General features: G+C 45.5%; 1 long non-coding RNA gene across 2 annotated transcripts in view; it reads left to right on the top strand.

Moving 5' to 3' along the window:
- LOC131495944 (uncharacterized) overlaps positions 1–26,387 on the top strand; it is a 170,309-nt gene extending 143,922 nt beyond the window's left edge. For both annotated transcript variants that reach the window (XR_009254190.1, XR_009254191.1), the window contains 4 exons: positions 23,917–23,982; positions 25,560–25,662; positions 25,738–25,823; positions 26,045–26,387. This is a non-coding gene — a long non-coding RNA (uncharacterized LOC131495944). The remainder of the gene's footprint in view (positions 1–23,916; positions 23,983–25,559; positions 25,663–25,737; positions 25,824–26,044) is intronic.
- The last annotated feature ends 706 nt before the right edge of the window (positions 26,388–27,093 follow it).

Raw genomic sequence — 27,093 nt, 5'->3', positions numbered from 1 at the left:
AAGTGTGCAGTAGGAGGTGTGTGTGAGAATGTAGACATTCATCATTGTGCAGTGTCAGTGACACAGATTCTCTGGGCAAATCCACATGTATCTTTCTCTGTCTGTCTGTCTGTCTTGCAGTGTGTCTGTGTCATTTTGTGTAGCTTATTCTGTGTGTCTCTCAGGAAAACACACTCAACACACATTCACAGTCACAATCACGTGACACACAGACACACCACAGAACAACCCCAGGACTCAGGCCCACAGAAACACACCTCACTCGAGGAATACATTATCTTTGTCCTACTGTAGAAATATCATATGGTTTCTCACCTGGGATGTAGGTCCTTCCCCCAACTCACAAGCACCCGTCCCCCCAGGCCTCTGGGATTAGGGTAGTTCTCCAGAATGAAGACAACAACAATGCCCCACCTGCATCACCATCTAAATATTTTCTCAGCAAGAAACAGTTTCCAGGATACATACCTTTGTCCTGTGCTCCTACAGCCACCTGAATGTTAGGAAAGAAAACACCATCAGGGTGAGATCATGATATACCCTATTTACACCACTCTTCAGTTCTCTTTGCGTCTTGACCATACAAGATGGGACACAGCGGTTGAGTCAAAGGCCACCAAGCAAATGAATGGGATGCCTGTCAGAAGTTGTTTCTCCTGGGGATGTGTCTCTCTAGAACACCGAGGATTCCTGCTACGGAATTCTTCACCCAAGCAGGACAGATTGCTGCTGACGGAAAGATCCTAGGACACTGTTTGTTAACCAGGTTTGGCACTGCCAGTGGTAAATGTCCCCCTGACCAAGGTGACCGTTGGCAAGAGGCAACCACTCTCCACTGTCCCCATCAGGGAAAGTAACAGTATCATCGAAAATGTAGACTGTCCTATGTACAGCAGAGGTTGATGGGAAAGCCTCTAAGAAAGCAATTGTGTTCCTCAGGGAAAGACAGGCAAGCTCACCTCAGCACCAACCTGCTGCGTCGTATCAGGATGGGGCCGCCGCTTTTTCACCTTAGCGACACCTACAAGGACACAGAATACATGTCAGTGTCTTCTTGGTGCTGCTCAAGAATGCCTCCGGGACTCTTCCTTATATGAACACGGGCGAGAGCACACGGACGCTTTTGTTAACTGCATGGACCGAATGGTACTGCAGAGCCACGCTCAGCAGTATTCCTGGAGGTGTGCAGTATGCAGAGATTTTTGAGATTGTAGACTTTCGTCATTTTTCAGCGTCAGTGGCACATATCTCGTGGGCAAGCCCACGTCTGTCTGTCTCTCTGTCGCTCTCTCTCTCTCACCCTCTCTTGAAATGTGTCTGTCTCTTTCTCTGTGTGGCTTTTTCTCTGCGTCTCTCAAGAAAACACACACACACGCAGACATACACTGTCACGATCCCGACACATACAGCCACATACAGAACAACCCCCAGACTCAACACACAAAATTACACCACACACAAGGGATACAGTATGTTTCTTCTACTGTAGAAACATCACCTAGTTTGTCACCTGGGACGTTGTTCCTCCCCCCCCCCGACCCTCGAGCACCAGTCCTCCCAGGACTCTGAATTGTACATATTGGTCATTGTCCAATGTCAGTGGCCCATATCTCTGGACAAACCCACATCTCTGTCTCTCTCTCTCCCTCTCTTTCACTGTGTCTGTCTCTTTCTGTGTGTGGCTCTGTCTCTCTGTCTCTGAGTCTCTCAAGAAAACACACACACACACCCACACACGCATACACACTCACAATCATGCGACATACAGAGATACAGAACAACCCCAAGACTCATGCACACACAATCACACGGCACAGAAGGAATACATTGTCTTTCTCATACTATAGAAACATGGACATAGATTTCACCTGGGATGTCGGTCTTTCCCCCCCACACTCAAGCACCAGTCCCCTCGGGACTCTGACATCCGGGTACTCTCCAGACTGAAGACAACAAGAATACCCCACCTACACCTCATCGGAAACATTTTCCTCAGCAAGAAAGAGTTTCCAGGACACATACCTTCTTCTCGTGCTCCTACGGCCACCTGAATGTTAGAAAAGAAAACACCATCAGGGTGAGATCATGATGTCCAGTATGTGTACCATTGTTCGGTTCGCTTGGTGACTTTGGGATTCAGGATGGGACACAGTGTTTGAGTCAAAGGCCACAAAAGGAATGAGAATATGCCTGTCCGAAGTCATTTGTCCTGGAGATGTGTCTCTAAAGAACACTGAGGATGCAGCCTACAAAATTGTTCACCCAAAAGGAAAAAGTGCTGCTGCCGAAAAAGATCCTAGGATGTTGTTTATTTCCAGGTTTGGCACTGCCAGTGGTAAATGTGCCCCTGACCAAGGGGACAGTTGGCAAGAAACAACCATGGAAATTGACCATATGTTTCTCCCCACAGGGAAAATACCATTATCATCTCGACGGTACATTGTCACATTTGCAACAGATGTTGATTGCAAAGACTCTAAGAAATCACTTGTGTTCCTCAAGGAAAGACAGGAAGCTCACCTCAGCAACAGCCTGGTGACTCAAGACAGGATGCGGCCGGCGCCTTTCCTCCTCAGGAAAACCTACAAAGACCAGAATACCTGTCAGTACCATGTTGGTGCTGCTCAAGTATAACTCAGGGACTGTTCCTTGATATGAACATGGGCCAGAGCATATTGAGGCTTCGGTTACCTGCATGGACTAAGTGTCACTGCTGAGCCATGCACAGCAGTATTCCTTGAAGTGTGCAGTAGGAGGTGTGTGTGAGAATGTAGACATTCATCATTGTGCAGTGTCAGTGAGACAGAATCTCTGGGCAAATCCACATGTATCTTTCTCTGTCTGTCTGTCTGTCTTGCAGTGTGTCTGTGTCATTTTGTGTAGCTTACTCTGTGTGTCTCTCAGGAAAACACACTCAACACACATTCACAGTCACAATCACGTGACACACAGACACACCACAGAACAACCCCAGGACTCATGCCCACAGAAACACACCTCACTCGAGGAATACATTATCTTTGTCCTACTGTAGAAATATCATATGGTTTCTCACCTGGGATGTAGGTCCTTCCCCCAACTCACAAGCACCCGTCCCCCCAGGCCTCTGGGATTAGGGTAGTTCTCCAGAATGAAGACAACAACAATGCCCCACCTGCATCACCATCTAAATATTTTCTCAGCAAGAAACAGTTTCCAGGATACATACCTTTGTCCTGTGCTCCTACAGCCACCTGAATGTTAGGAAAGAAAACACCATCAGGGTGAGATCATGATATACCCTATTTACACCACTCTTCAGTTCTCTTTGCGTCTTGACCATACAAGATGGGACACAGCGGTTGAGTCAAAGGCCACAAAGCAAATGAATGGGATGCCTGTCAGAAGTTGTTTCTCCTGGGGATGTGTCTCTCTAGAACACCGAGGATTCCTGCTACGGAATTCTTCACCCACGCAGGACAGATTGCTGCTGACGGAAAAGATCCTAGGACACTGTTTGTTAACCAGGTTTGGCACTGCCAGTGGTAAATGTCCCCCTGACCAAGGTGACCGTTGGCAAGAGGCAACCACTCTCCACTGTCCCCATCAGGGAAAGTAACAGTATCATCGAAAATGTAGACTGTCATATGTACAGCAGAGGTTGATGGGAAAGCCTCTAAGAAAGCAATTGTGTTCCTCAGGGAAAGACAGGCAAGCTCACCTCAGCACCAACCTGCTGCCTCGTATCAGGATGGGGCCGCCGCTTTTTCACCTTAGCGACACCTACAAGGACACAGAATACATGTCAGTGTCTTCTTGGTGCTGCTCAAGAACGCCTCCGGGACTCTTCCTTATATGAACACGGGCGAGAGCACACGGACGCTTTTGTTAACTGCATGGACCGAATGGTACTGCAGAGCCACGCTCAGCAGTATTCCTGGAGGTGTGCAGTATGCAGAGATTTTTGAGAATGTAGACTTTGGTCATTTTTCAGCGTCAGTGGCACATATCTCGTGGGCAAGCCCACGTCTGTCTGTCTCTCTGTCGCTCTCTCTCTCTCACCCTCTCTTGAAATGTGTCTGTCTCTTTCTCTGTGTGGCTTTTTCTCTGCGTCTCTCAAGAAAACACACACACACGCAGACATACACTGTCACGATCCCGACACATACAGCCACATACAGAACAACCCCCAGACTCAACACACAAAATTACACCGCACCCAAGGGATACAGTATGTTTCTTCTACTGTAGAAACATCACCTAGTTTGTCACCTGGGACGTTGGTCCTTCCCCCCCCGACCCTCGAGCACCAGTCCTCCCAGGACTCTGAATTGTACATATTGGTCATTGTCCAATGTCAGTGGCCCATATCTCTGGGCCAACCCACATCTCTGTCTCTCTCTCTCCCTCTCTTTCACTGTGTCTGTCTCTTTCTGTGTGTGGCTCTGTCTCTCTGTCTCTGAGTCTCTCAAGAAAACACACACACACACCCACACACGCATACACACTCACAATCATGCGACATACAGAGATACAGAACAACCCCAAGACTCATGCACACAAAATCACACGGAACAGAAGGAATACATTGTCTTTCTCATACTATAGAAACATGGACATAGATTTCACCTCGGATGTCGGTCTTTCCCCCCCACACTCCAGCACCAGTCCCCTCGGGACTCTGACACCCGGGTACTCTCCAGACTGAAGACAACAAGAATACCCCACCTACACCTCATCGGAAACATTTTCCTCAGCAAGAAACAGTTTCCAGGACACATACCTTCTTCTCGTGCTCCTACGGCCACCTGAATGTTAGAAAAGAAAACACCATCAGGGTGAGATCATGATGTCCAGTATGTGTACCATTGTTCGGTTCGCTTGGTGACTTTGGGATTCAGGATGGGCACAGTGTTTGAGTCAAAGGCCACAAAAGGAAAAATAATATGCCTGTCAGAATTTGTTTTTCCTGGAGATGTGTCTCTAAAGAACACTGACAATGCAGCCTACAAAATTGTTCACCCAAAAGGAAAAAGTGCTTCTGCCAAAAAAATCCTAGGATGCTGTTTATTTCCAGGTTTGGCACTGCCAGTGGTAAATGTGCCCCTGACCAAGGTGACAGTTGGCAAGAAACAACCATGGAAATTGACCATATGTTTCTCCCCACAGGGAAAATAACATTATCATCTCGACGGTACATTGTCACATTTGCAACAGATGTTGATTGCCAAGACTCTAAGAAATCACTTGTGTTCCTCAAGGAAAGACAGGAAGCTCACCTCAGCAACAGCCTGGTGACTCAAGACAGGATGCGGCCGGCGCCTTTCCTCCTCAGGAACACCTACAAAGACCAGAATACCTGTCAGTACCATGTTGGTGCTGCTCAAGTATAACTCAGGGACTGTTCCTTGATATGAACATGGGCCAGAGCATATTGAGGCTTCGGTTACCTGCATGGACTAAGTGTCACTGCTGAGCCATGCACAGCAGTATTCCTTGAAGTGTGCAGTAGGAGGTGTGTGTGAGAATGTAGACATTCATCATTGTGCAGTGTCAGTGAGACAGAATCTCTGGGCAAATCCACATGTATCTTTCTCTGTCTGTCTGTCTGTCTGTCTGTCTTGCAGTGTGTCTGTGTCATTTTGTGTAGCTTACTCTGTGTGTCTCTCAGGAAAACACACTCAACACACATTCACAGTCACAATCACGTGACACACAGACACACCACAGAACAACCCCAGGACTCATGCCCACAGAAACACACCTCACTCGAGGAATACATTATCTTTGTCCTACTGTAGAAATATCATATGGTTTCTCACCTGGGATGTAGGTCCTTCCCCCAACTCACAAGCACCCGTCCCCCCAGGCCTCTGGGATTAGGGTAGTTCTCCAGAATGAAGACAACAACAATGCCCCACCTGCATCACCATCTAAATATTTTCTCAGCAAGAAACAGTTTCCAGGATACATACCTTTGTCCTGTGCTCCTACAGCCACCTGAATGTTAGGAAAGAAAACACCATCAGGGTGAGATCATGATATACCCTATTTACACCACTCTTCAGTTCTCTTTGCGTCTTGACCATACAAGATGGGACACAGCGGTTGAGTCAAAGGCCACAAAGCAAATGAATGGGATGCCTGTCAGAAGTTGTTTCTCCTGGGGATGTGTCTCTCTAGAACACCGAGGATTCCTGCTACGGAATTCTTCACCCACGCAGGACAGATTGCTGCTGACGGAAAAGATCCTAGGACACTGTTTGTTAACCAGGTTTGGCACTGCCAGTGGTAAATGTCCCCCTGACCAAGGTGACCGTTGGCAAGAGGCAACCACTCTCCACTGTCCCCATCAGGGAAAGTAACAGTATCATCGAAAATGTAGACTGTCATATGTACAGCAGAGGTTGATGGGAAAGCCTCTAAGAAAGCAATTGTGTTCCTCAGGGAAAGACAGGCAAGCTCACCTCAGCACCAACCTGCTGCCTCGTATCAGGATGGGGCCGCCGCTTTTTCACCTTAGCGACACCTACAAGGACACAGAATACATGTCAGTGTCTTCTTGGTGCTGCTCAAGAACGCCTCCGGGACTCTTCCTTATATGAACACGGGCGAGAGCACACGGACGCTTTTGTTAACTGCATGGACCGAATGGTACTGCAGAGCCACGCTCAGCAGTATTCCTGGAGGTGTGCAGTATGCAGAGATTTTTGAGATTGTAGACTTTCGTCATTTTTCAGCGTCAGTGGCACATATCTCGTGGGCAAGCCCACGTCTGTCTGTCTCTCTGTCGCTCTCTCTCTCTCACCCTCTCTTGAAATGTGTCTGTCTCTTTCTCTGTGTGGCTTTTTCTCTGCGTCTCTCAAGAAAACACACACACACGCAGACATACACTGTCACGATCCCGACACATACAGCCACATACAGAACAACCCCCAGACTCAACACACAAAATTACACCACACACAAGGGATACAGTATGTTTCTTCTACTGTAGAAACATCACCTAGTTTGTCACCTGGGACGTTGTTCCTCCCCCCCCCGACCCTCGAGCACCAGTCCTCCCAGGACTCTGAATTGTACATATTGGTCATTGTCCAATGTCAGTGGCCCATATCTCTGGACAAACCCACATCTCTGTCTCTCTCTCTCCCTCTCTTTCACTGTGTCTGTCTCTTTCTGTGTGTGGCTCTGTCTCTCTGTCTCTGAGTCTCTCAAGAAAACACACACACACACCCACACACGCATACACACTCACAATCATGCGACATACAGAGATACAGAACAACCCCAAGACTCATGCACACACAATCACACGGCACAGAAGGAATACATTGTCTTTCTCATACTATAGAAACATGGACATAGATTTCACCTGGGATGTCGGTCTTTTCCCGCCACACTCAAGCACCAGTCCCCTCGGGACTCTGACATCCGGGTACTCTCCAGACTGAAGACAACAAGAATACCCCACCTACACCTCATCGGAAACATTTTCCTCAGCAAGAAAGAGTTTCCAGGACACATACCTTCTTCTCGTGCTCCTACGGCCACCTGAATGTTAGAAAAGAAAACACCATCAGGGTGAGATCATGATGTCCAGTATGTGTACCATTGTTCGGTTCGCTTGGTGACTTTGGGATTCAGGATGGGACACAGTGTTTGAGTCAAAGGCCACAAAAGGAAAGAGAATATGCCTGTCCGAAGTCGTTTGTCCTGGAGATGTGTCTCTAAAGAACACTGAGGATGCAGCCTACAAAATTGTTCACCCAAAAGGAAAAAGTGCTGCTGCCGAAAAAGATCCTAGGATGTTGTTTATTTCCAGGTTTGGCACTGCCAGTGGTAAATGTGCCCCTGACCAAGGGGACAGTTGGCAAGAAACAACCATGGAAATTGACCATATGTTTCTCCCCACAGGGAAAATACCATTATCATCTCGACGGTACATTGTCACATTTGCAACAGATGTTGATTGCCAAGACTCTAAGAAATCACTTGTGTTCCTCAAGGAAAGACAGGAAGCTCACCTCAGCAACAGCCTGGTGACTCAAGACAGGATGCGGCCGGCGCCTTTCCTCCTCAGGAACACCTACAAAGACCAGAATACCTGTCAGTACCATGTTGGTGCTGCTCAAGTATAACTCAGGGACTGTTCCTTGATATGAACATGGGCCAGAGCATATTGAGGCTTCGGTTACCTGCATGGACTAAGTGTCACTGCTGAGCCATGCACAGCAGTATTCCTTGAAGTGTGCAGTAGGAGGTGTGTGTGAGAATGTAGACATTCATCATTGTGCAGTGTCAGTGACACAGAATCTCTGGGCAAATCCACATGTATCTTTCTCTGTCTGTCTGTCTGTCTGTCTTGCAGTGTGTCTGTGTCATTTTGTGTAGCTTACTCTGTGTGTCTCTCAGGAAAACACACTCAACACACATTCACAGTCACAATCACGTGACACACAGACACACCACAGAACAACCCCAGGACTCATGCCCACAGAAACACACCTCACTCGAGGAATACATTATCTTTGTCCTACTGTAGAAATATCATATGGTTTCTCACCTGGGATGTAGGTCCTTCCCCCAACTCACAAGCACCCGTCCCCCCAGGCCTCTGGGATTAGGGTAGTTCTCCAGAATGAAGACAACAACAATGCCCCACCTGCATCACCATCTAAATATTTTCTCAGCAAGAAACAGTTTCCAGGATACATACCTTTGTCCTGTGCTCCTACAGCCACCTGAATGTTAGGAAAGAAAACACCATCAGGGTGAGATCATGATATACCCTATTTACACCACTCTTCAGTTCTCTTTGCGTCTTGACCATACAAGATGGGACACAGCGGTTGAGTCAAAGGCCACAAAGCAAATGAATGGGATGCCTGTCAGAAGTTGTTTCTCCTGGGGATGTGTCTCTCTAGAACACCGAGGATTCCTGCTACGGAATTCTTCACCCAAGCAGGACAGATTGCTGCTGACGGAAAAGATCCTAGGACACTGTTTGTTAACCAGGTTTGGCACTGCCAGTGGTAAATGTCCCCCTGACCAAGGTGACCGTTGGCAAGAGGCAACCACTCTCCACTGTCCCCATCAGGGAAAGTAACAGTATCATCGAAAATGTAGACTGTCCTATGTACAGCAGAGGTTGATGGGAAAGCCTCTACGAAAGCAATTGTGTTCCTCAGGGAAAGACAGGCAAGCTCACCTCAGCACCAACCTGCTGCCTCGTATCAGGATGGGGCCGCCGCTTTTTCACCTTAGCGACACCTACAAGGACACAGAATACATGTCAGTGTCTTCTTGGTGCTGCTCAAGAACGCCTCCGGGACTCTTCCTTATATGAACACGGGCGAGAGCACACGGACGCTTTTGTTAACTGCATGGACCGAATGGTACTGCAGAGCCACGCTCAGCAGTATTCCTGGAGGTGTGCAGTATGCAGAGATTTTTGAGAATGTAGACTTTGGTCATTTTTCAGCGTCAGTGGCACATATCTCGTGGGCAAGCCCACGTCTGTCTGTCTCTCTGTCGCTCTCTCTCTCTCACCCTCTCTTGAAATGTGTCTGTCTCTTTCTCTGTGTGGCTTTTTCTCTGCGTCTCTCAAGAAAACACACACACACGCAGACATACACTGTCACGATCCCGACACATACAGCCACATACAGAACAACCCCCAGACTCAACACACAAAATTACACCGCACCCAAGGGATACAGTATGTTTCTTCTACTGTAGAAACATCACCTAGTTTGTCACCTGGGACGTTGGTCCTTCCCCCCCCGACCCTCGAGCACCAGTCCTCCCAGGACTCTGAATTGTACATATTGGTCATTGTCCAATGTCAGTGGCCCATATCTCTGGGCCAACCCACATCTCTGTCTCTCTCTCTCCCTCTCTTTCACTGTGTCTGTCTCTTTCTGTGTGTGGCTCTGTCTCTCTGTCTCTGAGTCTCTCAAGAAAACACACACACACACCCACACACGCATACACACTCACAATCATGCGACATACAGAGATACAGAACAACCCCAAGACTCATGCACACAAAATCACACGGAACAGAAGGAATACATTGTCTTTCTCATACTATAGAAACATGGACATAGATTTCACCTGGGATGTCGGTCTTTCCCCCCCACACTCAAGCACCAGTCCCCTCGGGACTCTGACACCCGGGTACTCTCCAGACTGAAGACAACAAGAATACCCCACCTACACCTCATCGGAAACATTTTCCTCAGCAAGAAACAGTTTCCAGGACACATACCTTCTTCTCGTGCTCCTACGGCCACCTGAATGTTAGAAAAGAAAACACCATCAGGGTGAGATCATGATGTCCAGTATGTGTACCATTGTTCGGTTCGCTTGGTGACTTTGGGATTCAGGATGGGCACAGTGTTTGAGTCAAAGGCCACAAAAGGAAAAATAATATGCCTGTCAGAATTTGTTTTTCCTGGAGATGTGTCTCTAAAGAACACTGACGATGCAGCCTACAAAATTGTTCACCCAAAAGGAAAAAGTGCTTCTGCCAAAAAAATCCTAGGATGCTGTTTATTTCCAGGTTTGGCACTGCCAGTGGTAAATGTGCCCCTGACCAAGGTGACAGTTGGCAAGAAACAACCATGGAAATTGACCATATGTTTCTCCCCACAGGGAAAATAACATTATCATCTCGACGGTACATTGTCACATTTGCAACAGATGTTGATTGCAAAGAGTCTAAGAAATCACTTGTGTTCCTCAAGGAAAGACAGGAAGCTCACCTCAGCAACAGCCTGGTGACTCAAGACAGGATGCGGCCGGCGCCTTTCCTCCTCAGGAACACCTACAAAGACCAGAATACCTGTCAGTACCATGTTGGTGCTGCTCAAGTATAACTCAGGGACTGTTCCTTGATATGAACATGGGCCAGAGCATATTGAGGCTTCGGTTACCTGCATGGACTAAGTGTCACTGCTGAGCCATGCACATCAGTATTCCTTGAAGTGTGCAGTAGGAGGTGTGTGTGAGAATGTAGACATTCATCATTGTGCAGTGTCAGTGACACAGATTCTCTGGGCAAATCCACATGTATCTTTCTCTGTCTGTCTGTCTGTCTTGCAGTGTGTCTGTGTCATTTTGTGTAGCTTATTCTGTGTGTCTCTCAGGAAAACACACTCAACACACATTCACAGTCACAATCACGTGACACACAGACACACCACAGAACAACCCCAGGACTCAGGCCCACAGAAACACACCTCACTCGAGGAATACATTATCTTTGTCCTACTGTAGAAATATCATATGGTTTCTCACCTGGGATGTAGGTCCTTCCCCCAACTCACAAGCACCCGTCCCCCCAGGCCTCTGGGATTAGGGTAGTTCTCCAGAATGAAGACAACAACAATGCCCCACCTGCATCACCATCTAAATATTTTCTCAGCAAGAAACAGTTTCCAGGATACATACCTTTGTCCTGTGCTCCTACAGCCACCTGAATGTTAGGAAAGAAAACACCATCAGGGTGAGATCATGATATACCCTATTTACACCACTCTTCAGTTCTCTTTGCGTCTTGACCATACAAGATGGGACACAGCGGTTGAGTCAAAGGCCACCAAGCAAATGAATGGGATGCCTGTCAGAAGTTGTTTCTCCTGGGGATGTGTCTCTCTAGAACACCGAGGATTCCTGCTACGGAATTCTTCACCCAAGCAGGACAGATTGCTGCTGACGGAAAGATCCTAGGACACTGTTTGTTAACCAGGTTTGGCACTGCCAGTGGTAAATGTCCCCCTGACCAAGGTGACCGTTGGCAAGAGGCAACCACTCTCCACTGTCCCCATCAGGGAAAGTAACAGTATCATCGAAAATGTAGACTGTCCTATGTACAGCAGAGGTTGATGGGAAAGCCTCTAAGAAAGCAATTGTGTTCCTCAGGGAAAGACAGGCAAGCTCACCTCAGCACCAACCTGCTGCGTCGTATCAGGATGGGGCCGCCGCTTTTTCACCTTAGCGACACCTACAAGGACACAGAATACATGTCAGTGTCTTCTTGGTGCTGCTCAAGAACGCCTCCGGGACTCTTCCTTATATGAACACGGGCGAGAGCACACGGACGCTTTTGTTAACTGCATGGACCGAATGGTACTGCAGAGCCACGCTCAGCAGTATTCCTGGAGGTGTGCAGTATGCAGAGATTTTTGAGAATGTAGACTTTGGTCATTTTTCAGTGTCAGTGGCCCATATCTCTGGGCCAACCCACATCTCTGTCTCTCTCTCTCCCTCTCTTTCACTGTGTGTGTCTCTTTCTGTGCGTGGCTCTGTCTCTCTGTATCTGAGTCTCTCAAGAAAACACACACCCACACACGCATACACACTCACAATCATGCGACATACAGAGGTACAGAACAACCCAAGACTCATGCACACACAATCACACTGCACAGAAGGAATACATTGTCTTTCTCATACTATAGAAACATGGACATAGATTTCACCTGGGATGTTGGTCATTTCCCCCCACACTCAAGCACCAGTCCCCTCGGGACTCTGACATCCGGGTACTCTCCAGACTGAAGACAACAAGAATACCCCACCTACACCTCATCGGAAACATTTTCCTCAGCAAGAAAGAGTTTCCAGGACACATACCTTCTTCTCGTGCTCCTACGGCCACCTGAATGTTAGAAAAGAAAACACCATCAGGGTGAGATCATGATGTCCAGTATGTGTACCATTGTTCGGTTCGCTTGGTGAATTTGGGATTCAGGATGGGACACAGTGTTTGAGTCAAAGGCCACAAAAGGAAAGAGAATATGCCTGTCCGAAGTCGTTTGTCCTGGAGATGTGTCTCTAAAGAACACTGAGGATGCAGCCTACAAAATTGTTCACCCAAAAGGAAAAAGTGCTGCTGCTGAAAAAGATCCTAGGATGTTGTTTATTTCCAGGTTTGGCACTGCCAGTGGTAAATGTGCCTCTGACCAAGGGGACCGTTGGCAAGAAACAACCATGGAAATTGACCATATGTTTCTCCCCACAGGGAAAATAACATTATCATCTCGACGGTACATTGTCACATTTGCAACAGATGTTGATTGCAAAGAGTCTAAGAAATCACTTGTGTTCCTCAAGGAAAGACAGGAAGCTCACCTCAGCAACAGCCTGGTGACTCAAGACAGGATGCGGCCGGCGCCTTTCCTCCTCAGGAACACCTACAAAGACCAGAATACCTGTCAGTACCATGTTGGTGCTGCTCAAGTATAACTCAGGGACTGTTCCTTGATATGAACACGGGCCAGAGCATATTGAGGCTTCGGTTACCTGCATGGACTAAGTGTCACTGCTGAGCCATGCACAGCAGTATTCCTTGAAGTGTGCAGTAGGAGGCGTGTGTGAGAATGTAGACATTCATCATTGTGCAGTGTCAGTGACACAGATTCTCTGGGCAAATCCACATGTATCTTTCTCTGTCTGTCTGTCTGTCTTGCAGTGTGTCTGTGTCATTTTGTGTAGCTTACTCTGTGTGTCTCTCAAGAAAACACACTCAACACACATTCACAGTCACAATCACGTGACACACAGACACACCACAGAACAACCCCAGGACTCATGTCCACAGAAACACACCTCACACAAGGAATACATTATCTTTGTCCTACTGTAGAAATATCATATAGTTTCTCACCTGGGATGTAGGTCCTTCCCCCAACTCACAAGCACCCGTCCCCCCAGGACTCTGGGATTAGGGTAGCTCTCCAGTATAAAGACAATAACAATGCCCCACCTGCATCACCATGTAAACATTTTTCTCAGCAAGAAACAGTTTCCAGGACACATACCTTCTTCTCGTGCTCCTACGGCCACCTGAATGTTAGAAAAGAAAACACCATCAGGGTGAGATCATGATGTCCAGTATGTGTACCATTGTTCGGTTCGCTTGGTGACTTTGGGATTCAGGATGGGCACAGTGTTTGAGTCAAAGGCCACAAAAGGAAAAATAATATGCCTGTCAGAATTTGTTTTTCCTGGAGATGTGTCTCTAAAGAACACTGACGATGCAGCCTACAAAATTGTTCACCCAAAAGGAAAAAGTGCTTCTGCCAAAAAAATCCTAGGATGCTGTTTATTTCCAGGTTTGGCACTGCCAGTGGTAAATGTGCCCCTGACCAAGGTGACAGTTGGCAAGAAACAACCATGGAAATTGACCATATGTTTCTCCCCACAGGGAAAATAACATTATCATCTCGACGGTACATTGTCACATTTGCAACAGATGTTGATTGCAAAGAGTCTAAGAAATCACTTGTGTTCCTCAAGGAAAGACAGGAAGCTCACCTCAGCAACAGCCTGGTGACTCAAGACAGGATGCGGCCGGCGCCTTTCCTCCTCAGGAACACCTACAAAGACCAGAATACCTGTCAGTACCATGTTGGTGCTGCTCAAGTATAACTCAGGGACTGTTCCTTGATATGAACATGGGCCAGAGCATATTGAGGCTTCGGTTACCTGCATGGACTAAGTGTCACTGCTGAGCCATGCACAGCAGTATTTCTTGAAGTGTGCTGTAGGAGGAGTGTGTGACAATGTAGACATTCATCATTGTGCAGTGTCAATGACACAGATTCTCTGGGCAATCCCACATGTACCTTTCTCTGTCTGCCTTGCAGTGTGTCTGTGTCATTTTGTGTGGCTTAGTCTGTGTGTCTCTCAAGAAAACACACTCTACACACATTCACAGTCACAATCACGTGACACACAGACACACACAGAGAAAAACCCCACGACTCATGCCCGCAGAAACACACCACACTCAAGGAATACATTATCTTTCTCCTACTGTAGAAATATCACATAGTTTCTCACCTGGGATGTAGGTCCTTCCCCCAACTCACAAGCACCAGTCTTCCCAGGCCTCTGGAATTTGGGTAGCTCTCCAGAATGAAGACAACAACAATGCCCCACCTGCATCACCATCTAAACATTTTTCTCAGCAAGAAACAGTTTCCAGGATACGTACCTTTGTCCTGTGCTCCTACGGCCACCTGAATGTTAGGAAAGAAAACACCATCAGGGTAAGATCATGATATACACTATTTGCACCACTCTTCAGTTCTCTTTGCGTCTTGACCGTACAAGTTGGGACACAGCGGTTGAGTCAAAGGCCACTAAAGCAAATGAATGGGATGTCTGTCAGAAGTTGTTTCTCCTGGGGATGTGTCTCTCTAGAACACCGAGGATGCCTGCTACGAAATTCTTCACCCAAGCAGGACAGATTGCTTCTGACGGAAAAGATCCTAGGACACTGTTTGTTACCAGGTTTGGCCCTGCCAGTGGTGAATGTCCCCCTGTCCTAGGTGACCGTTGGCAAGAGGCAACCACTCACCCCTCTCCCCATCAGGGAAAGTAACAATATCATCCAAAATGTACATTGTCATATTTACCACAGATGTTGATTGGAAACACTCTAACATAGCACTTGCGTTTCTCACGGAAAGACGGGCAAGCTTACCTCAGCAACAACCTCGTACTTCCTTGCATGATTGGCTCGCAGTTTTTCCTCCTTAGGGTCACCTAGAAGGACATAGAATATTCCTCAGTATATTGTTGGTGCTGCTCAAGAATAACTCAGGGAGTGTTCCTCATATGAACTTTGGCCAGAGCATACAGAGGCTTGGTTACCTGCATGGATTGAGTGTTACTGCTGAGCCATGCTCAACTGTATTTCTTGAAGTGTGCAGCATGAGGAGTTTTTTGCGAGTGTAGACCTTTGTTATGTGCAGTGTCAGTGGTACGTGTCTCCTGGGGAAACACACATCTCCTCTCTCTCTCTCACCTGTCTCTCTCTCTCTTAGGAGTGTGTCTCATTCTCTTTGTGTGTTTCCCTGTCGCTCACTTTTTGCCTGTCTCACACACACACACACCACACACACACACACACACACAACACAGTGAATACATTTTCTTCTCACACTGTCACCATAGTCACAGGTTTTCCCCTCGGAAATCTGTCTTTTCTTCACACCCTCAAGCCTCTGTCCTGCAAGGAACCTGGGTTCAGGGTAACTTCCACACTGATTCCAGCAGGAATGCCCGATCTTCCTGACCATATTAATAATTTCATCAGTTGGTTAAGTGTCCCACTCTTGATTTCGACCCAGGTCATGATCTCAAGGTGTCTGGGATCAAATCCCTGATTCCACCCCGTTCCCTCAATCAATCAATCCATCAATCAATCAATGACCTTTTAAAAGTTGCCCAACAGAGCATGTAAACTGATGCAGTGAATATGAAAAACCAATATGGAAGTGCTTCAAGACATTTAAAAACGAAGTACCATTTGATCCAGCAATCCCACTTTGGGCTAACACATCCAAAAGTATTGAAATCTGGTCTTCTGAATGATACCTACACTCCCTTGTTCTGCATTCACAAAAGTTAATATAGCGAAACAACTGAAGGTCCATTGATGATCAAATGCACAAAGACAATGTGGTGTGTCCATACAATGGGTGACTATTCAGCCTTAAAAAGGAAGGAAATCCTGTCATTTGTGACAACACGGATGGCCCTGGGGGACTTGGTGTTAAGCAAAATAAGCCAGACACAGAAAGACAAATACTGCAGGATGACACTTACATGTGGAACCTAAAATAGTCAAATGCATAGGAACAGAGAATAGAATAGGGGCTGGAGGGAGGGGAAAGGGAGGAAATGTTGGTGTTCAGGGCACCAAGTTTCATTTATACAAAAGAAGTCAGTTCTGGAAACCTACCTTGCAGCATAGGGCCTGTGATGAACTGCTTGAAAATCAGTAAGAGTGAGTTTGTAGGTTGAGTACCCTTACCACGAAAGACACAGAAGAAAAGCTCCAACAGACACTGTGTGGGCAAATACCTTTATCTGGGTGAGACAGGATAGAAATGAGAGCAATCCAGTCATTGAGAGCATGGGGTTGGTGCCTGTTGGGCTGTGCCTAAGTTCCCTGTACTGCACAATGAAAACTTTCTTAGGGGCTGCTTATATGTCTTATGGTATGAAGTTGAAAGTGATTAAATGCAGGAAAAGTCTTCGGGGAAAAATGACCGATGGTTCAGAAGCAGTGTGTAAGTGTTCAGTCACTACATGTCCGGAACATTAACCTAAACACTTGGTAGTGGTTGAATCTAGAGTGGGGACTTGGATGGCTACAGGACAAAGGAGGATGGAAGCTTCCTTTTCATCCTGCCCATGGCTAGGATGCTTTACAGCTCATGGGGAAGTCCTGTTACCACCTCCTGGGATCCCCATATCAACCCCGTGGGGCAGAGAGGGCAGGGCCTGTGACCCATATTTTCTGTGAGAGATTAAGTGACTCAGCAAGATTCACTATTCTGAAGAGTGGGAGGTCCAGGATAGGAATGTAGATGTTGCCCGGGGACAGAGATCCCTGAAAATCTGGGACCTTCCCAGGGCACCTGAGATCATGCCTTGAACCCCTGAGCCAGGGGCTCCCCCAGTCTCTTTATCAAATCTTCCTCCCCAAGGTCTCTGTGGAAGACAGTTGATGCCCTGGAGGAGGTGCCTAAGCTAGGAGAAAAGTGCAAATCCTAACTCAGCCTCCCACCTCTAGGTTTCAACCCCTGACCCAAGGCACAATGCAGTTACCACCAAGTGAAGCCCTTCTGAAGGAGCAGGGGAAGCCCAACAGTGGCCATCCTCACCCGCCATCCACACTACCAGGGCTCTCACAAGGAGCCTTCCCCAATGGCCACTTGGCCACCTTCAGTGGCCAGTGGTCTGCCCAGCTCCCAAGCTGACTCTGAAGCCACGACATTCCAAACCAACTGTCACATAACGGCTCTGCCCAGAATTAGCTTCCCTTCAGTTGACTAAGCCTGGCTGAGCAGCTACTGTGAATTAACTGCGAAACTGGTCCATCGGGCTGGTGCTTTGATGGTTTATTGAATGTAGGCTGGGACACTTAACGTGGCACTGACTATTGGCCTGTGGAACCATCTGAGCAGCCAGGACTAAGGCCTGGCTGGTGAAGGGCAGGGGTTGTACTGGCTCTGAGTGGGCCCCTTCCCAGTTCCTCCTCCTTCCCCAAAATCTGATCTCTACGGACTCCTCATCCTTCTTGAGACCCTGCAGTGGCAGGGGCCCATGTCCCATCTCCTTTTAGATGGACCCCTCCATACCCATGGCCTGGAGAAGCCTCCTCCCTCTCCACCACCATGACTCTCCCTAAGGATCACCCGGACCTGCATTGGTCTTTCATCTGCTGTTTACTGTTTTGCAGGTGATTATAACCAACCCTTTACTGAGAGACTAGATTCGAATCTAGGCACGGCAGTCTGTGTTAGTTAATCATAAATCCTTTGTTATGAAGCTCAGCAATGATTAACAAATTGTACATAAGGAAAGCCCACCATTGAAAACCAAACAGTATTATTAATTATGTGCTATTTTTCTTCTCGTCTTGCCTTGCGATGCTACCCGGATATATATTCATTAAGCATGTCAGCTATTGGCTTTCATTTACTAGCAAGCAATGGGATAGTTCATTAAGGAGCAAAGGCCCCACTGGAGCATGGATGAGAGTGCCTAAACAGGGAGGATGGACACCGGGCTGGTAATCAAATGTTTGAGTTCTTATTGGTCACGTTCCCTACAGTGTGTAGTTCTTGGGAATCAAGCTGTTTTTAGGGCTCATGCTGATAATGTTACCGAATATACTACATTATGTCCCTGAATCTTTTTTCCTGAATGAGTCTTCACACACCACATGCAACGGGGCCTGAACTCATCACCCAGGGAGCAAGAGATGCATGCTCCAGCCGCTGAGTAAAGCACCAGCCCGTTATGTTCCCGATTCTTATCAGATTTGTGCCGTGTCCTGAAGAATGACCACACCATGAAACTGACTGAGCAGGCGCTGACCAGTTCTCTAACTCAGCTGTACGAGGGAGCAGCAATGAGGGTGATGGCACAAGGTTCATTGTGAATTGGTACTTTGAGGCTTCATTTTCGTTGTCTCATGGGTAGGCTCACAGAACTTCAGCATTACTAGGACTCACTCGTATTGACAATGCCATCCAACACCTCTAAAGGATCTCTTCAGTCCTTACTGGACTCAGGCCAAGTGCTGAGGAGTAGCTCAGCACTGGCAGAATTTGACCAGGTTTTCCTAACTTGTGCCTACTAACTTTCAGAATCTTTGAACTGACCAGAACCATGTAAGATTTCTAGATCCTTTTCATATTAGTGACTACGGCAAGTTCTATAATAATCTGCCTTGAGAGTTTCCCTGGGCTATGGGACCACAGAGACTACCTCATAATAATAGACAGCATGTGGGATTTTCCTTGGTCCAGGTGATTCCTGATATACACACAGATGCTGGAACTCCTTTGCACAGCCAGTGATCCCATGGCTAAGTAGAAGTGCAGTTCAGTAGTTAAAGCATGAGCATTGGGACTACAGGCCTGGGTTCACATCCTGACTCTTAGGAGTTCATGCTCCTGGACACAAGAATCTCTGTGCCTCAGTTTCTCCTCCTGAGAAGTAGGAAGAGTAACAAACCATCACATATGTTTGTGATGGCATTGAATGAATTATTGCATGCAAAGTGTGCGGTGTATGACAAGTGGTCAGAAAGATTCATTAGAGGGGATAGATCTTAAATGAGACCTTACGATTTTGCAAGTTCCAGAGGTGGATTCAAACCTGGGACTCTGAGTTCCCAGACCATCGTTCTATGACACACAGCTGCTTTGCTTTGCCTAAAACTATCATTTTACCTCAACATAATTTAGTTTTGACAGAATCAGAGGCATCAAAAAAAAAAAAGGAATACAAAAGAAAAGGAAAAAGAAAAAAAAAAGCTGTTGGTGACCCCTGGATCCCACTCTCTGTGGCCCTTGACCAGAAATATTCATGATCGTTCTCCAGAGTGATCCAATGTATACAGTGTAATTCTGGATAACACCCAAAGGATAAAAGTAAATGCGTGTGTGGGGGCCACAAATTGTTGGAACTCTCATATTGTTAGGGTCTCTCTTGGACAACTCTTTATGTGAATGAAGGAACACATCTCCCCAAATACTGAACCCAGTACCCATTTTTGGTATAAAGCTTATAGGGAAAGCATGTTAAAAACAATGATGGATACCTTCCATATCAACCATTCTGGATTCACTCTACATTTCTGTAATGAATAATTTGAATACATACTTTTGGAGTTTTAAAAGATCCTACATTACAATAGACATTGCCATATGTTTTCTCCTAGGAATACCTAGTGGTGACAAGAAAGGGGTGCAGGATATAGGCCACTTTTCTCAATGAAGAAAAAATATCAAGAGAGCTATCTTGATAGAATAACCGAAAATCAAGAGATAAAACAAAACTATAAAACATATTCATAACTCCGAACGACCAGATAGAGGAGATTTTAAACCATGGAAAAATATTTTGAGCAACAGCTAACTGTCCAGTTAGTAGCAGACAGTGTTAAGAAGATCTTTATGAACATACCACGGCAGCAACAAATCAGATTGCCCATCTTCGAAGACGCTAGGTATAGATCTGAGAACTCACTCGCTATCAGATTTGAAGTGCTCAGCTCAGAGACTGGCAGTTGGAAAAACGGGCATCTTACATCATTTCATCACCATGGCAACAGAGCTTTCATGGGGAATGCAGGTGCACACCGTCCAACGTCTGCTGTGTGGACAGGTGCGGCTCTACAGACACAGGGACACCATTGGAGATTAAGTGCTTGTGTTTCAAAAGCTGAATCCTGGTCTCACACATTGTCATTCTCTGTTTTGAAAATAAATTACATGAAGGGAAATGACCTGACCCCTCCAACACCAATTATAATAACTAGTCAAAATTGCAGGGTGAAGAGGGAAAAAGAGAATATTTTGAGAATAAAGAGAGGTCCCATTTTTTTATTTGCAACACAATCCATACCCATTTCTACCAACCTCAGTCCCAGGACACCTCTAGAACAAAGTTTAAATTTTGTCCCAGATGAAATATTAGAAGTAATCATTATATCTTAAAGTAATTTAGTCAGGTTATAGACCCATTAATTATAAACACAATTTGATGTAGAGTAATTACACAGAAGGCATATTTATTTTCTTAGCAAAGGTGTGGGACAAGGAGTTTACCTTTAGCTCTTCACTGAAACACACATGCCTGTGTTTTTGATAAAACACTAACAGCTACATTAATTACATGTTTTTTCTCTACCAAATTAGTCTAGGAGTTTAGAATCAGGGATGGCACATATAGAAAAAGTCATAAAATGAAAAATAGTAATTAAAATAATATTTACATTAAGAAAAGATAATAAAAAGAAAATTTTCAACTAAAACTAAGGGAAAATTTTCTTGTGTCAATATGGGAAAGGTGAACAGAAATGTTATCGTGTTCTTTTTGAATGGTAGAATGAGACTTCTATTAATTTTATATGTTCTAAATCTTAAGATTTTCTACTCTGCCATTGTATGTATGTTTTCATCAGAAAAACAATAGGAAAGGTATTAATTAATATAGATTTTATAAAGGTATAAAATTAAGTAATAAAGATATGTATTTACATTGCAAAAAAAGAAAAAAAAATGTCCAGGGCTTTGAGCTGAGATGCAAGGAGGACCCAGACTTAGCAGGATCCCCCGTTCTGTCTGCATGTACTACCTGGCCTAGACATGAACCCAGGACAAGGGTGACTTTCAGGATTCCAACAGGGCACAATTCTCCACCTTCCAGGTCACTCTCCACCTTCCAGGTCTGATAAAAATTATGCAAAGCACATACATAGTTTTGGCTTTGCCAGTAAACACACTGGAAAAAGGAAAATCAAAAACAGTAAAACAGTGAAGCTAATGTGAGTAATATATTTTTGATCCTATCCATCCAAAATGTTAAGATTTCCACTGTGACACATGAAACGTGACCACATTTCAAGGGCTCGAGAGCCGCTCAGAGCTGGTTGCTACCGTAGAGGAGAGTGGAGATGGAGATCATTCACAGCACAGCAATAGAGTGGACGGTACTGTTCAGGATCTCCTAGGCTATACTTTAGGAACATAATGAAATAATCCACTTTGTCAGACTGAGTACTGAGAATCACATCTCTGCCTGGAATCTCCAGACCCAGAGTCAGTGTGTGACAAAACCACATCCGTGTTGCCAGGCATGGATTGGATGGTCGGCACTCAGTAATGGTTTAATCATCTAAATTCTCCATCTTGCTATCTCCTTAGCCATCTTCTTTAAAATGTGAGAAACCAATTAATTTAATGAATGTATAGGAATCATTTGAGTTACCTAAAAGCATTCAGCGCTCCCCTCACCTCCCCTTGAATCCTGGCCTCCAGACTTACATTGGAGTTTCTCTCTCTCACTCACTGTATTCACACCCTCTCAATGCCCCATTAGTCCAATATTACTGTTACTTAATTCAGGTACATACTAGATTATTGTACCTGGAGAGAGTACCTTCCCAGTTCTCTGGGACACATGATATTGGCTTCTGGTGGTCCCTAATCAGGGAGAAATTGGGCCCCCAGGGGACATCTGGCAAATTCTGGATACATTTAAGGTTGTCAACAGTGGGGAAGGCACGGCTGGCATTTGGCAGGCTGAGGCCAGGGATGCAGCTAAACATTTTGCAAGGCATCCTGCAGCTCCTCACAAGACTTACATTGCGTAAAATGTCAACAGAGCCCAGTTTAAGAAACCTTGTCTTAAGCCATGTCTATTAAGTCTCTTTAAGAAAAAGGAGGATTCCTCCCAATCTCTTTGAACCCAATGTTAAAGGGTCGATATCTATCTATCTATAAGGAATTAGGCACAGACCCCACTGGTGTGAATGCATTAAATATATTCTCATAGTTAGATTTTGTAAAAAGTAATGAGGGCTCGCCTGGCTGGCTCGATCCGTGGAGTGTGTGACTCTTGATCTCGGAGTCGTGAGGTTGAGCCCCAAATGGGTGCAGAGATTACTTAAAAGGAAAAATTTTTTTAAAAAATTTAAGGTTTATTTATTTTTGGGAGGCAGAGAGACAGAGTAGGGGAGGGGCAGAGAGAGAGAGGGAGACACAAAATCCAAAGCAGGCTCCAGGCTCTGAGCCAGTCAGCACAGAGCCCGACACACGGCTCAAACTCACAAAGCGCGGGATCATGAGCTGGGCCGAAGTCGGATGCTCAAATGACTGAGCCACCCAGGCGCCCCAAACGTAAAATTTTTTTAATGTTTACTTGTTTTTGAGAGGGACACAGACAGAGTGTGAGTGGGGGAGGGGCAGAGAGAGAGGGAGAACACAGAATCCTAAGCAGGCTCCAGGCTCTGAGCTGTCAGCACAGAGCTGATGTGGGGCTTGAACGTGTAAAACAACAAGTCACGACCTGAGCCAAAGTCGGATGCTTCACTGACTGAGCTACCCAGGGGCCCTGTTAAAAACTAAAATGTTTTAATGAAATGTAACAATCATTGCTTCGAGAAGTGTACTCTAAAAGCTCACTCCGGGGACACCATCATTTCTCCCCAGATATTTCTCTCTGTGATTGCAAATATGTATTTTCAAGGATTTGTGAAGCAAACTGGAGTGGTGCAAAATCACAGGAAATTGGACAACAACGTTTCTGTTTTGAAACTTCTGCTACCGACTGTAACAGAAATGAGACTACTAATGTTACACTAAATCCTATCCTGCATCTTCTATCTAAACTAACATTCACATCAAAACTATTATTGATTAGCCATTTCACAGCATTTCCACCCCTTGGTAATCCTAGTAAAGTGTATGAGGTTTAAATCTGTTGGTGGCTGACAAAGGTGTGAACTCAGAGCATTTATAGTCCATTTAGAACAATGTCTCTCAAAGTCAAAAACAACCACCACTTCTCGATATTGGCATTGCATGAGTTTCATGTTTGCTTTCCTTTGTTCAGCTCAAGTTTGGACATGTGTGAAAATGTACAAGAAGCACGAGAATTGAGAAGCACTTGACTTCTGAGGTAGGAACTTAGAAATAATTCTTAGATAATCTTAATATTTCCCCTTCTTGATGTCGTGCCACAATTCAGGCAAGTTTCCTTTGCTTTATTCTTTACATAGTGTGCAATCAAGTTTTCTCCCTTCCATTATGTTCTGTTGTTTGTATTACTCCTAGATAACCAGGAAAGTGTAGGGAGAAGCAAGGTCAGGAGACAATGTATGGGAAGTCTGATGGATTTCAAAGCATTAAGTCATAGATCAATCCAAGAGTCACTATTTGTTGTCTACTTTTCTCCTTGTATTTGATATCCAAAATCAAGACCACAGGCCCAGCTCTCTTCTAAATTTGTGTCATGAAAGAAAATTTAAGACCACACCCTCTATCAGAAGCCCCCCCCCCCCCCCCACCGCCGCAAGTTGTCCTGGGAGAGCAAAGTACAAACACCATTTGTCTTGGGACAAAAGGAAAGGTTTCTACAGGTAGGAACAATTGAGGGGACATTGGGTGTAGCGGAGTTTGGCCACACAGTAAGGATGGATCAAAGTTCCCCGGAAAATGGGAAGGCTGAACACGTACCTACGAATTGAAACGGCTACAGTTTTGAATCGTCCTGTGAAGAAGCAGGGGGTGAGGCTACCCCTGGTTATCAGGAGACAGAAATGCTTACTGAACGGAGCAACTGCAGGATCAGGTGGGTGTTTGCCTTCCGGTGGGCATTTCAGAAGGTAAGAGTGGATGCCTTAAGCCTGCATGAGGCCAGGAACAGGGAAGTGCTTCCATCGTCTTTGACATAGCTCCACCTAGCGGCCAGCCGTGTTTACTACCACTCGGTTCGCCCAACCTTCTTCGGGTGTCTGCCAAAGTCACTCAAGAACTACAATCCCTCCGCTTTCCTACAGTTGAAGAATAAAGACCCAAATAAGTGAGACACAACACAAACTTCTCAAATTTCATCGACAGATCACTAATAAAGATATTTAAAATGTGTTTAATTTACCAACTGTTGTTATGACCTTCCCATATTTTGAAGCTCAAATCTGTTTAAAGTATGCTTCGTGGGCTTTGATACACCGATAATCTTATATTTTACTGTGCAGGAAAACGTGGTGGCAGTAAGAGATTTCTACTTTCTAGTCACTGGGTGGCAATAAAATCAAAGTGAAGAATTTATCTCCTAGGAGTGGAACCAAGCACAGCCAATTTCCTTCCCCTCTTCAGCTTGGTACCCCACGGTTCCTCAAAACTAGGTTCTGGGCCCACATGTTTCAAATCGTTGCGCTAACGTGAGTGAGAATTCATATCCTATAGAAGCTAAGTGTATTAAGTAGTAAACCAGAAGGTTTTAATTTTAAACAGTGAGTCAAATTGAAATGGGAATTTTATGACACATTATATGCTTGACAGATGAAGCATATTTGTGTAAGCAACATAACTATGGAGTATTGTATAGAGAGAGTAATATTAATGAAATTAAATATTCATGTCTGGTTTTGTCCACAAGACAAGGAAAACATGATATTTATTGACCACAGATAATTCTTCACCTTTATCAATCCTCATATTCAAAATGTCTGAAACTGCTATTTCTTTTGAAAGTTCGGTTCCATGTGGAATAAAAACACATGTGGCACCATTTCTGTCATCAGGAAATCTCAGTCCTCCCAGAATTAAATTAAAACATAATCGGATGATGAAATAGGTGAGTCCTGGTATGGTAGGGTGGCAAGAGGACCCTTTAACATAAGGAGCCCCTTCTGAATCCATCTCATTTCAGAACTGAGCCCCCTTTGAAAGGAGTTGGAAACCAGAGAAGAATCTCCTAGAGGAGGAGTCCACTCTTCTGCAACCTCCTTTTTGCTGGTCAGTGTTCTACAAAAGGCACATGGGAGATGGCAAAGTGCAGGGGACGAATCCTCTATGAATACAGCAAGTGTTATGGAGGCCACCTCCATCACAAACACAGTGTGTGCCCCTAGGGACACTGTATATGCCTGGGCTCTCTGTTCTAGGAGCTGTGGGTGGGAGTAGATTTTCAGCACCCAGGCTTGAGAGATGACATATTCTTTCTTTTCCCTGAACAGATCATGACTTGGACTGTTGTACGAGATGTTGAATTCAGTTTCTCCCATTGATTGGTTCAACCTCTCAGCTGCTGCTGTGGGTCTGAGCCACGGCCAGGTTGGAGTGGTTCTGTGAGTTGGGAGGATCTCTCAGCCTAGACTGGCAATTGCAGGCAGAAATAGAATGGGACCCACCCATGTCAACTACACATTGTCTAGTAGCTCTATGGTAAAAAGAAACAAGTCAAAAATCAAATCATTGTAATGGGCAAAATGGTACCACTTCAACGTGTATTTGATTTCAAAAATACATTGTTTTTAAAACCTCAACAAGAAAGTTTCTTCTTCTTCTTCTTCTTCTTCTTCTTCTTCTTCTTCTTCTTCTTTTCTTATTCTGTCCTCAGAATCAGTGTGCATGTCACACTCAGAGCTCGGCTCAACTCAGAGGAGCTGAATTCCAGGGCCTCGATTTCCACAGGCGGTTGGTGGCTACAGTATTGGACACTCCAGGTCTGGTCTATTTTACCAGCTCAGGTCAAAGCTGAATGACCAACTGAGTCTTTAATTCTACTTAGCATCTCAAATATCAGAAGAGCAGCACCAAGAGTGACTTATGTTTATATTTGTAGTGCATGGCATTTCCTAGTAGAGGGAGGACACGTAGTAAGTACGTGACATGTCTGTGCAAGCAAAGAGGATAAAACCCCACGCAGCCCTGTTCCTTTAGGTCCTTAGGAAACTCTACTATCATGCTCATTTTTCCACAGAGAGTGAGTATGGCTGAACATTTTAAAGAAGGAAGGAGATGTCTCATCTGCCTCAGTTATCTTGAAAAACCCATGTTCCTGGCACAAAAACAGACACATAGACCAACGGAATAGAATAGAAACCCCAGAACTAGACCCACAAACGTATGGCCAACTAATCTTTGACAAAGCAGGAAAGAACATCCAATGGAAAAAAGACGGTCTCTTTAACAAATGGTGCTGGGAGAACTGGACAGCAACATGCAGAAGGTTGAAACTAGACCACTTTCTCACACCATTCACAAAAAGAAACTCAAAATGGAT

Source organism: Neofelis nebulosa, chromosome 15, assembly GCF_028018385.1.
Source record: "Neofelis nebulosa isolate mNeoNeb1 chromosome 15, mNeoNeb1.pri, whole genome shotgun sequence".
NCBI lineage: Eukaryota > Metazoa > Chordata > Mammalia > Carnivora > Felidae > Neofelis > Neofelis nebulosa.
Note: the sequence above shows the minus strand (reverse complement) of the source record. Positions and strands in the feature narration are given on the sequence as shown.